The sequence below is a fragment of the Dipodomys spectabilis genome, unplaced genomic scaffold, assembly GCF_019054845.1.
Source record: "Dipodomys spectabilis isolate Male_0828 unplaced genomic scaffold, ASM1905484v1 ptg000125l, whole genome shotgun sequence".
NCBI classification, from domain to species: Eukaryota; Metazoa; Chordata; class Mammalia; order Rodentia; family Heteromyidae; genus Dipodomys; species Dipodomys spectabilis.
This window is the reverse complement of record NW_024870802.1, coordinates 17,565,192-17,578,133: the sequence shown is the minus strand read 5'-3', so window position 1 is coordinate 17,578,133 and position 12,942 is coordinate 17,565,192. Positions and strand designations below refer to the sequence as shown.

The 12,942-nt window shown below is 41.2% G+C and overlaps 1 protein-coding gene; it reads left to right on the top strand.

The window, feature by feature from the left end:
• LOC122115690 (cytochrome P450 2C25-like) overlaps window positions 1-12,942 on the top strand; it is a 451,891-nt gene that overhangs the window by 332,674 nt on the left and 106,275 nt on the right.

Below are 12,942 nucleotides of genomic sequence, written 5' to 3'. Positions count from 1 at the left end.
ATTGCAGCATTGAAACTTGTTCAGTATAACTCAAGAGAAAGCCTTCGTCATGTGATTTAGTGGTGCAGTAGGAGGAGTAGTGGTGCAGCTTTTCTATTTTTCATTCACAACTAGAAAAGCTGTTATGCTGATTTTGGTCTCTTTTTAAGGAAAGGAAAATAAAACAAGATACAATGTTTGCATAAATGAACATGTCAATATGAAAGCGTCTTGTATAACTCATTGATGCCAATAAATAATACACAGTAAAGAAGGGACAGTATAGAGTAATAGTTACTGAATTATGTGGTTATAATTGAGTCATCAAGGATCATAAGGACATCTAAACTCAAGTAAAATACAACCACAGGATGCAAAACTGAAAGACTCATATACTACTAAATTAACATATAATGTTCCAAAAGTAATGCTTAAGTAAAGGTATGTTTGTAAGGATATCATATTTGTTCTAAGTTGACTAGAGCAGATAGTTTTAATTTTAATTTTTGGTGGTACTGGGATTGAAACTCAGGCCTTGCACTTACAAGTGCAAAGTGCTATAACACTTAAGACACACCTCCATCCTTTAGTTATTTATTTTAAATATAGCATTTTATATTTATGATCACTCAAGCTATCCTGGACTATAATCATCCTACCTAGCCCTCCACCAAAGCTAAAACTTTACAAGCACACACCCCCATGCCTGAGGCAGGGTTTTGCTATTTCTCAAGTTGGCTCATTGCAATCCTCTGAAACTTTGCTTCCTAAATGGTAGTTGCCCCTAATGGGATTACAGGCCTGAGCCACTGTACTTGGTCTCTTATCTTCCTTCGTATGGAAAATTAAGACTTGTTAAAATCCAGTTGCCTACCATTGTTTCAGCCTGGTATATAGGGATTTTGAGATCTTACATAGTTATCATAACCATTTTTATTCTCTCCTTTTTCCTTGCCTGCCATTAAATTGTTTCCTTTTAATGCTTAGAAACTGAATATTAGATATTGAGGACATTGGTGAAAGTCATAAATACCAGTTAGTTGAACTGAGCCTAAAACACACATTTCCTTAGATTCTATTTGTCTTACATTAGCTATGATGTCTACATTCCCTTCCTCCAGATGAAAACATTCAGTTCAATGTGTTTACAAAAAATTCTTGACTTTGTTCTTAATCAGTGACATTCCAATAAATATACCTTTAGTTAATAATTAATAGAGTTCAGAAAAGTATGCGTTTATAACCTTTAGAGTTTGAGTGACCCCAGATGCTGGAAAGCACTTTATGTAGAAAGAGGAAGTGGTAACTGCTTGACCTACATAGCTATAGAAGAAAAAAGTATCACACCACCTTATTCTGTGTAAAACAAGCTCAGTACTTTTGATGCATCTTTTTATACCATGAGAAATAGATGTCCCTTCTTTGGTCTTCTTTCTGGTGAAATGAGAATCCCACATGATCCTTTTCCTTTTACAATGATATGAACAATCTTTGAGACCAAGTAGTCTGGATTTTATAAAAAAAAAAATGTTGTTCTTTTTTTTCCAAAGATTGAGCACATGGTTGTTGGGTCTTTGTCTGTCTTTGGACAGACGGGGTCCAAGGAGAGATAAGTGCAATGTGAGGCCACTTGCCCATTCCCCAGCCTTCCTTAGCCCAGGAGACAATCAGAAGCAGCAGGGAGTCAAGTCAAGCAGGAACTCGTTTATTAACAGGGAGCATCCCCTTTTTAAAGCAAAAGACTGTGTGGGAGGGGAGGAAATGGAACCAACCAATCACTGAAAGGCCATACCTTATCATGCACCTAAGTTTCCATGAGTTGTTTACACACTGAACTTAAACAAATCCGGATCTGCCCACTCAACTTCCTCTCAGGGCCATCTTTGCTACCTGTGTTCCCCACAGATTTCCCCACATATTCACCCTTTTTGTTTTAATGGCAGATCCACCTCCCACTTAATTATCTTTTTTCCCTCCTCTGTCAAGGTTATTTTAACAGGATTACATTTGGCCACACAGGGGGTTGGAGGCAAGTCTGGGGGGAAGGAGGGCCCTTGTGCATAAGAGCCCATCCCAGTTACCTCTCATCTCCACCTAGCACAATAATAAACATTAGCCCCACCACAGTTAGAAATGTCCCAAGCAGTAAAATTTAAAACGAACTGTGTAGACATAGCAAAGCAATCCCGGCCACCTGGTGTCTTTCAAGTAAGCCAGTTCCTTGTAAGTGTCTTCAAGTGAGCACAGGGGTCAAGATGACCTTTAAACTTTACTGTCAGATCCCAACACCCGTCTCTGTTTAAAGAAGCAAACCCGCCTGTCTTAGGTTGGGTAGATCGCCTTGTCTCTCTTACCGGTCATCGGGAACTTCTTCAGAGCAAAGCTGAAGGCCCTGTCTTAGGTTGGTCAGACTGGCACCCCCTCTTACCCGTCTCTGGCTGTGGTTCCTCTAGGGGGAAATTTATTCACTTGGAGCTTGATCTTATGTAACTGGCTGGCTCATAAGAGTTTTGTAATGCACGTATAATGTAAGGAAGGCATAGAAAAAGCATCAGCAAAAGCATTCCCAGGCCAAGCAATGTCATTAGCCCTTTAACTTTAGTCAGGGATGGGATAGCAGTCTTTGCCACTTTAGAGTCCAGAGGTGGGGCTTGTTCTAGAGCAGGTTTTGGACATATTAACAGGACCCATAACAAAAAGTGGTTGTATAAGCAATTAGTAAAAGAACAATTAGAGCAGGTAATATTAAAATAGATAGCTTCTACAAAAATACGTTTTAAACAGTCCATACGTAATGACATAGGGTGGTGATCAAAATGAAGGTCAGGCCACCAGGTCGAAGAGACAGCTTCTCTTGTGATGTTATTGATGATTTCTGCATTGCCAGTGCTGATCACTGCCCAGGTCACCCGTTGAGGTTGATGTGGATTCCATAGCCATTGCCGGGACTGGGAAGGTCAGGACAGCCATCAGCTAGAGTATCACCATCTGCAATTGTTAAAGAACACAAGAGCTTCTCAAGGGCTGTTTGCCCTTGGGGGACGGTTAGTTTATCCTTAGGCATCCTCCTGTATAGAGGAAATGGGTAAAAACTTAAGGTTCCTGGCAGGAATCCAAATGGGGGCTGTCTCCCCTATGGGAAAAATGCATCCAAATCCCCTGCCCATGGTAACTAGGGGGTCAGGTCCTCTCCATTCTTGTGTCAGGGGGTCCTTCTACCTGACTTTCACTTGGGGCTTAGGGTTTAGTTGTCCCGTCAATTGCCCCTATTGAAAAACTGAAAATGTTAACTGTATATAGGAGGCTAACTCCCCCTTTTTGTTTTAATTGCTCCTTAAGACATTGGTGATTTTTTTAAATAATTGTTTGGCCTTGGGGATTATAGGGAATTCCTGTAGTATGATTAATATGCCAATTGTCAAAAAACTTTGACATTGTTTTACTGACAAAACAGGGTCCATTATAGGTTTTAACTTGTGTTAGTAGACCCAAGGTGGCAAAGCATTGAAGAAAATGTGCTTGTGAATGTTTAGTCCTTTTTCCTGTATGTGCTGTGGCCCAGGGAGAGTTTGGGCCATCCTCCGCCACCGCCTGGCTGAGCTCTTTAAAATCCTTAGCTTTCCATGGATACCATTCCAAGGGACTGTTAGCCCCTGGTGCCACATTGACCGGATACGCTTGGGGAAGCAAATCCTGTGGCCGAGAGTCTGGGCTCTTGGGTGGCCCTTCCTTTCCAGAGGAGGTCTCCGAGTAGGTTACTTCCCCAGCCCTCGGCCCCTCCATGGGGTAGGGGTCTGGGTCTTGCAAGTCCCTCTCGCAGGTCTCATAGGGCGCCGTACCTTCCTTCCAATCTGGGGAATAGGGAGGGGGCCTAGGACAGTCAGGGGCACCTGAGTAGCTGCCTCCGCCCCTGCATGCACAGATAGTGCGTTCCTCGTCGAATTTGACCTGTTCCTTTTTCTTCTCACTTTCAAGTCCTCCTGTACCCTTTCTAGGCCTAATGTTTCCTCCTCTTCCGTCTTTTGTTTTTGTTTTTTAATTTAATTCAATTTTATTTGTGAACATACTGTACAGAGGGGTTACAATTACATGGGCAGGATAATGCGTACATTTCTAACCAAGCATTGCAGCCTCCTCCTTTGGTTTACCCTTCACATCCCTTCCCAGCCTCCCCCCTCCCCTCCAATCCCAATCCTTCTCCTTCTCCCCCCTTCCTCCCCCCCCCCCGTCCCCCCCCACCCCAACCGACGTTGTAAAGCTCGTTTTGGACATGACAACTTGTACTTCTCATTGTTGCAACAGGTCCACCTGTATCCTTAAACAACTGGTTTTTCCCCATCTCCTCCACAAGTTATACTGACATCAAATATAGTGAAAGCAGGGGTTATACTGTGAGGGAGGGACATACAAAGCAACAAAGAGATAATCTTATAAATGCTTTACAAACACATGCATGAAAGAAAAAAAAACATTAAAATACCTATCTAAGGGTTCATTTTCCTGACATCACATTATCTGACCTTTTCCGCTTGACTCATACATATACTAGATATTGCAAATAAGGGAAAACATGGGACCAATGTTTCTTTGGGCCTGGCTTACTTCACTTAATATAATTTTTTCCAAGTTTTTCCATTTCCTAACAAATGGGGAAATGTCATTCTTTCTGATGGAGGCATAGAATTCCATTGTGTATATATACCACATTTTCTTGATCCATTCATCTACTGAGGGGCATCTGGGCTGGTTCCATATCTTAGCTATGGTAAATAATGCTGCAATAAACATAGTTGTACTGGTAGCTTTAGTATAGTCTTGTATGTAAACATTTGGGTAAATGCCCAAAAGTGGGATTGTTGGGTCATAGGGGAGTTCTATGTGAAGTCTTTTGAGGAACCTCCATACTGTTTTCCAAAGTGGTTGAACAAGTTTACATTCCCACCAACAATGAAGTAAGGTTCCTTTCTGTCCACATCTCCTCCAGCATCTGTTGTTGTTAGAGTTCTTGATTTTTGCCATTCTAACTGGGGTGAGGTGATATCTCAATGTTGTTTTGATTTGCATTTCTTTTATGGCTAGGGATGATGAACATTTCTTCATGTGTCTATTGGCCATCCTTCTTTCTTCTTCAGAGAAGTTTCTCTTTAAGTCTTTCGCCCACTTATTTATTGGGCAGTTGTTTCTTTGAGGATTTGTTGTTGGGGGGTTTAATTTTTTGAGTTCCAAGTATATTTTAGATATGAGACCCTTGTCCGTTGTATGGCTAGTAAAGATCTTCTCCCAATCCGTGGGCTTTCTATTGATCTTGCTAGCTTTGTCATTTGCCCTGCAGAAGCTCTGCAACTTTATGCAATCTCATTTGTCCAACCTTTCTTTGATTTGTTGTGTTTCCGGGTCTCTATTCAGAAAATTTCGGCCTGAGCCAAGGAGACCTAGGGTTTCTCCTATTTCATCCTGTAATGTTTTCAGAGTGTCTGCTTTGAGTTCAAGGTCTTTGATCGATTTGGAGCTGATTCTGGTGCAGTGTGATATATAAGGATCTAGCTTTAGTTTTCTATATGTAGTTAACCAATTTTGCCAGCACCATTTACTGAAGAGGCTGTCTTTCTTCCATTCTATTGTTTTAGATGGCTATAGGTCTGTAGGTTCATTTCTGGGTTTTCAATTCTCTTCCATTGGTCCTGAGGTCTGTTCTTATGCCAATACCAAGCTGTTTTGATTACTATGGCTTTATAGTAGAGTTTGAAATTTGGTATTGATATTCCTCCAGCAGTGTTCTTTCCGTTGAGGAGCGTTTTTGCTATTTGGGGTCTTTTATTGTTCCATATGAATTTTTGGATTGCCTCTTCTATTTCCTTGAAGAATGAGGTTGGAATTTTGATAGGTATTGCATTGAATTTGTAGATAGCCTTGGGAAATATCGCCATTTTCACGATGTTAATCTTTCCAATCCAGGAGCATGGGAGGCTTTGCCATTTTTTTAGTTCTGTGTTGATTTCCTTTTTCAAGATTTTAAAGTTTTCATCATAGAGGTCCTTCACTTCTTTAGTTAAGTTAATTCCTAGGTATTTTATTTTTTGTGGGGCTATTACAAATGGAGTTGCTTTCCTAATTTCAGCCACACTTTTCTCATTGTTAGCATACAGAAAAGCCATTGATTTTGGGGGGTTAATTTTATAACCTGCTACTTTGCCAAAGTTTTGAATCAGCTTGAGTAATTTGGGAGTGGAGTCTATAGGATTCTTTAAATACAAGATCATGTCATCTGCAAAGAGGGAGAGTTTTATTTCTTCTTTCCCTATTTGGATCCCCTTTATGTCTGCATCTTGTCTTATTGCTGTAGCTCGGCATTCTAATACTAGATTGAAGAGAAGTGGAGAGAGTGGGCATCCTTGTCTTTTTCCTGAGTTAAGAGGAAATGGCTTTAGTTTTTCACCATTGAGTATAATGCTGGCTGTAGGTTTGTCATATACAGCCTTTATTGTATTGAGGAATGTTCCATGGATTCCTAATTTTTCCAAAACCTTCATCATGAAGGGGTGTTGGATCTTGTCGAACGCTTTTACTGCATCTATTGAGATAACCATGTGGTTCTTATTCTTGCTCCTGTTGATGTGATGAATAATATTAATTGATTTGCATATATTGAACCAGCTTTGCATCCCTGAAATGAATCCTGTTTGATCGTGGTGTATGATTTTTGGATGAATTGTTGAAGTCGATTGGCCAAAATATTGTTGAGAAGTTTTGGATCAATATTCATCAAAGAAATGGGTCTATAGTTCTCTTTCTTTGATGAGTCCCTGCCTGGTTTTGGGATGAGGGTTATGATGGCTTCATAGAATGTGTTTGGTAGTGAGCTTTCTCTTTCAATTTCATTGAAGAGTTGGAGGAGTATTGGTGTGAGCTCTGCTTTGAAGGCCTTGTAAAATTCCGCTGTAAAAGCATCTGGTCCTGGAGTTTTCTTAGCTGGGAGGTCTCTTATTGCTGTTTCTATTTCAATGCTTGATATGGGCCTGTTAAGATAGTTTAACTCATCTTGGTTTAGTTTTGGCATGTCAATATTTGCTAGGAAAAGGTCCATTTCTGTCAAGTTCTCAAACTTATTAGCATAGAGTTTTGAGAAGTATTCCCTTATAATGTTCTGAATGTTGTTTGTTTCCGTGGTGATGTTTCCATTCTCATCTCTGAGTTTATTTATTTGGGTGTGTTCTCTTCTTTTTCTGATAAGATTTGCTAAGGGTCTGTCAATTTTGTTAATTTTTTCGAAGAACCAACTCTTTGTTTTGTTGATTCTTTCTATAGTTTTTTTCGATTCTAATTCATTTAATTCTGATTTAATTTTGATTATCTCTTTCCGTCTACTGGATTGGGGTTTATATTGCTGCTCTTTTTAAGGAGGTTTAGATGTGTCATTAAATTGTTAGTTTCAGATCTCTCCAATTTGTTGATGTAGGAGCTCAGAGCTATAACCTTGCCTCTGAGTACTGCCTTTGCTGTGTCCCAGAGGAGCTGGTAATTTGTGTGTTCATTTTTGTTGAATAGCATGAACATTTTAATTTCCTTTCTAATCTCTTCCATGACCCACTCATGATTCAGCAGTGTGTTGCTCAACCTCCATGTGATACCAGACTTTCTTTGGTGGCTTTTGGTGTTGAGTTCTAATTTTATTCCCTTGTGGTCAGAGAGAATGCAAGGTATAACTTCAATGTTTCTGAATTTAGACAAGTTTGCTTAGTGGCCTAATATGTGGCCTATTTTAGAAAACGTTCCATGTGCTGCTGAGAAAAACGTGTATTCTGATGCAGCTGGGTGAAATGTTCGGTAGATGTCTGTTAAGTCTAGTTGATCTATGCAGCTGTTTAGATCTGCGGTTTCTCTGTTGAGTTTTTGCTGAGTTGATCTATCTAGTGGGGAGAGTGGTGTGTTAAAATCCCCAACAATTAATGTCTTTGGATCTATATGGGATTTGAGGGAAAGTAGTGTTTCTTGGATAAATTTGGGTGCTCCATTGTTTGGCGAATAGATATTTAGAATTGTAATATCCTCCTGAAGGAGAGATCCTTTAATTAGTATGTAGCGACCTTCTTTATCTCTTCTCACGAATTTTAATTTGAAGTCTATTTTATCTGATATTAGGATTGCAACTCCCGCCTGTTTATGGGGGCCGTTTGCGTGGTAGATTTTGTTCCAGCCTTTAACATTGAAAATGTGTTTGTTTTTTCGGGCAAGATGTGACTCTTGCAGGCAGCAGATAGAAGGGTCTTCTTTTTTAATCCAACTAGACAGTGTATGTCCCTTAATTGGAGAGTTAAGTCCGTTAACGTTAAGAGATAGGACTGAGAGCCATTTGGGAGTTCCTGCCATGTTATTCACCTTCTTGGGGGCTGTGAAAACTGGGTTCTTCCTATGGCTCTTGGATTCTCAGTTTTGGTGCAGTTTCTTGGCTTTATTGTGGTCTAGTTGGTTTTCTATGTGTAGGACATCTTTAAGAATCTTTTGTAGGGCTGGTTTGGTGGAGATGTATTGTTTCAATTTTTCTTTGCTCTGGAAGGTTTTTATTTGGCCTTCAGTTATGAAGGAGAGTTTAGTTGGGTACAGTATTCTTGGTTGATAGTTGTTTGTTTTTAGGGCATGGCATACATCATTCCAGGCTCTTCTTGCTTTGATTGTCTCTGCTGAGAAATCTGAGGTGATTCTAATTGGTTTCCCTTTATAGGTGATTACCCTTTTCTCCTTGACAGCTTTAAGGATCTTTTCCTTGGTCTGAGTTGATCCTGTGTGGATTATAATGTGATGGTGGGATGTAATATTCTGGTCTGGTCTATTTGGGGTTCTAAAAGCTTCTTGTATCTGATAGGCCTATCTTTTTGTATGTTTGGGAAGTTCTCTGCTAGGATCTTGTTAAACAAATTTCCTAGACCATTAACTTCTGTTTCTAGGTGTTCCTCTACACCCATTATCCTTAGATTAGGCCTTCTGAAGGTGTCTTCCAGGATTTGGATAGATCTATCATATTTCTTGACTTGTCTTGGATGGTTGTATGTTCTTTCTCTATAATATCTAGGCTGTCTTCAATACCTGAGATTTGATCTTCTGCATGGTCTAACCTGCTGTCAAGACTCTCTACTTTGTTTTTTATCTCTTTTCCTTCTAATTGGTCAGCTTTGATGGCTTCAAGTTCTTTGTTGAAGCTCTGTTTTAGGTCTTGTATGAATTTCTTTACTTCCTTAATTTGGTGTTCAGTGTTTGTTCTCAAATCACTTAGTTGATTGGTTATGGTTTCTTTGGGCTCCCATTCCTTCTGTTGGGTTCCATTCAGCATTCCCTTTGTGGTCTCCCTGACTTCCTTCAGCTCTTTGTTGATGGATTCCATGAATGCCTTTACTGATCTTTGTGTGTTCTCTGCCTGGTCTCTCAATTCCTGTATTACTCTTTGATTAGCTTCCTCCCGTTCGTGGGATTCCTGTAGTTCTCTTTCCTCCCGTTCCTGGGATTCCTGCAGTTCTCTTTGAGTGTTCTCAGCCTGCTCACGCCATTGCTCCCTTTCTCTTTGAGTATTCTCATGTTGTTCACGCAAATCCTGTATCAGTTTTTGAGTAGCTTCCTCACGCTTATGATATTCCTGTATAAGCTTTTCGGATCCCTCCTCTCTCTCCCTTTCACGCTCATACAGAGTCCTTTCTAAGTTGTCAAACTTCTCATTTATCATGCTTGCCAACAGTGTTTGTAGAGCTATTTGGGAACTCTCCTCTGGATTATTCATTATCTGTTCTGACCCCTGATTATCAGGATTGGGAATTGAGATATCCGGATTTGCCATTTTTCTTGGGTTTTCCGGCTTACTCTGCCCATTTGAGATGAAAATAGCACCAGTTTTGTGCTAGAACACTATCTCAAGGCAACCATCAATCAAAGTTTGCATTTGTACAGTCAATACTCTACAGATACAATCTAATTCAACAGATACATCTATTCAACATCAAACAACTATATGTTAATGCGCTTCGAACCGCAGAGAAGAATTTGGAAAACCAGAAATTATTAGGGTTAGGGAGAGATGTGGGTAAAAAATAGGAATAGATTGGTGTGGGGAGGCACAGGGAGAGTTAACAATGTCCTAATCCCAATGCAGGAAATAGGTTGGGTAGGATGCAAGTAGAGAGAGAGAGAAAAAGTAGAAAGGGAAAGGGAAATGAAAAGAGACCAGAAAAAAAATAGAAACGTAAAAATTAATATTGTTATGGAGATTAAAAGACCATCTATTTAGAGAGGAATGTGAGTATATTAAGAGAAGGGAAGGGACATAGAGGAGAAGTGAAAAACTTAAAAAAAATAGGTATAAAGAGGTAGTACTGCTATTAAGGAATTTAAGTCTCAGAGGTTTTGAATTGAGTAATAAATTTGTGGATTAAGTGTGTACACAATGGGGGATAGGGTCTACTAGTTAACTACGGGTTTATCTGAGGATGTGCAGGACAAGAGTTAAGTCACATAAAGAAGATCAAAAGAGAGGAAAAGGTGGAAAGGATAAGAAAGGGAGAAAAAAAGATCAGAAGTTCACTAGAGCTAGACAAAAAACAAAAAGATAGTTAAGAAAGAAAGAAAAGGAGAAAGAAGAAAAGAAAGGAAAACGCACATTCCCGTATTCCTAAAATAAAAATTATAAGAGGAAAAAAAAGTTACTGGAAAACAATTATTTTTTCAAAAAAGGCAAAAATTAAAGATTAATAAAAGTTTTAGAAAAGGAAAAAATTTTTTTATATATATAAGGTATCAAAAAAAAAAAGTTCTTTGATTTTTTTTTTTTTATTTTTTTGGGAGGGGTGGGAAGAATCCTGTATCTCCCTTTTTCTGTAACCAGCCTCTTGTTGGAGTCTCTGGTCAGCTTGAGGTCCCATTGCTTGATTGGTTTCTTAAGTCAGTTTGTTTGAACAGGCAGAAAAATGCTCTGCTTTACCTAAGATTTTGAGATCCCGCTCAAACATTAGTTTAATGGGAGGGTGATCTGCTTTGAGAATCACAAAAGAGGGGGATGCAGTGGTGAGGCTAGGTTCTGGGTAGAGTTGAGCCCTTTCAACAATCAGTAGCTTTTCCCTGGGGCTATTTTGTGAAAAAACTCACAGAGCCCAGCCTGAAGCCATTCTCAGGGTTTCTGATTTTCAATTGATTGTGGAGGCTGCTAGAGGGAGGGGCAGCCTCTGGCTCTGGTTACCCAGTGAGGAAAGCCACTCCAATGGCTGGCGCCTGAGCTGGGTGACTTTTCCCTGGATGGAGCTGAGTCTGGCAGGTCACTTCGCCGTTAAGTTCTTGTGACCTGCTAAATGACTCGTTTTATTCCAAGGCCTGAGTTGGAGCTGGCAGCTCCTCCGAGCTTTGTCGGTATCCAAGGTGGAGATCACTGGTGCTGGGGGGGGGAGGGGTGGCCTTCCCTCCTCTGCTCCCTGAGGAGTCAGGACGTTGGGCTTCTACTCACGCCGAGTCTTGGATCCTGGGTCGTCTCTGGTCTGCAAACTGCAGGATGAAGATGTCCGCTCCTTGTCGGTTCTTGCTGGTGTTGAGTAGAATCCGCTCGCCTGCTGTGTCTGGCTCCTTTGTCCCGGACTCTCTGTGTGAGCGCTTAGGTTTGGCCCTGGCTGAGGTCTCCGCCGCGACCCTGCTGCCGCCGCGGCGGCGGCTGCTGGCAAGCGCTCAGATGTGTCTTCTTGTCTTGGCTTTCCCTATCTTGTCTAACTCTCTGTCCTGTGATGGCATACTTGGTGTGATTCTTTGGCTTAGGACTGTTCACTGGAACTCTGAAACTGCTTTCTATGCGAGAGCTTGTTCAGATTCCAGCTTCTCCTCCCCCATCTTCCCAGAACCCCCTCTCTTCCTTCTTTTGTGATATAGCATTACCCATACTTAGGGTTTTACTTACCCCAAAAGACCGCTTAGCCTCGGCCAGTATCTTTTCCTTTCGTGCCCCACGTTGGGTGCCAGATGTTGGGTCTTTGTCTGTCTTTGGATGGACGGGGTTCCAGGAGAGGTAAGTGCCAAGTGTGGCCTCTTGCCCATTCCCCAGCCTCCCTTAGCCCAGGAGACAATCAGAAGCAGCGGGGAGTCAAGTCAAGCAGGAACTCGTTTATTAATAGGGAGCATCCCCTTTTTAAAGCAAAAGACTGCTTGGGAGGGGAGGAAATTGAACCAACCAATCACTCAAAGGCCATACCTTATCATGCACCTAAGCTTCCATGAGTTGTTTACACACGGAACCTAAACAAATCCGGGTCTGCCCACTCAACTTCCTCTCAGGGACATCTTTGCTACCTGTGTTCCCCACAGATTTCCCCACACATGGTGACAAGGTAAGATTAGAACCAAATGTCTGGGGCTGAGAAGGTGGCTCAGTGGTAGAGGGCTTGCCTTGTATGCATGAGGCCCTGGGTTTGATTCCTCAGCACCACATAAGCAGAAAAAAAAAGCTGGAAGTGGTGCTATGGCTCAAGTGGTAGAGTGCTAGCCTTGAGCTGAAGAGCTGAGGGACAGTGCCCAGGCCCAGAGTTCAGGGCCCAGGACCAGACAGGAAAAAAAAAAAGAACCAAATGACTGGGTGGCTTTGCCACGGATCATTTTCACCTATTTGTGAAAATCTTCTCTTGGCCTTAATTCATTAACACTTCTCTATTCTACCATTATTACAAATACTTGAGTATGGTACATGTGTCATAAGACTTGAAGATAAGTCCACTCTACTCAGCCCTCTGACTTTCCTCTCCTTGAGTACACACACTCTGCCAGCCACAGACTCAGTGCTTTGGATCTATTGTGACTTAGGGCTTCTGACCACTGCACCCTTCACTACTTGAGACACTGAAACTTCACTGTGGGTCCATGTGAGGCCTTCTCCCTGTCCACCACCAACTCTTGTGTTCATATTTCACCCAAACACTGTTACAAGCTATCCCAAGATTCCCTGAGCTATGA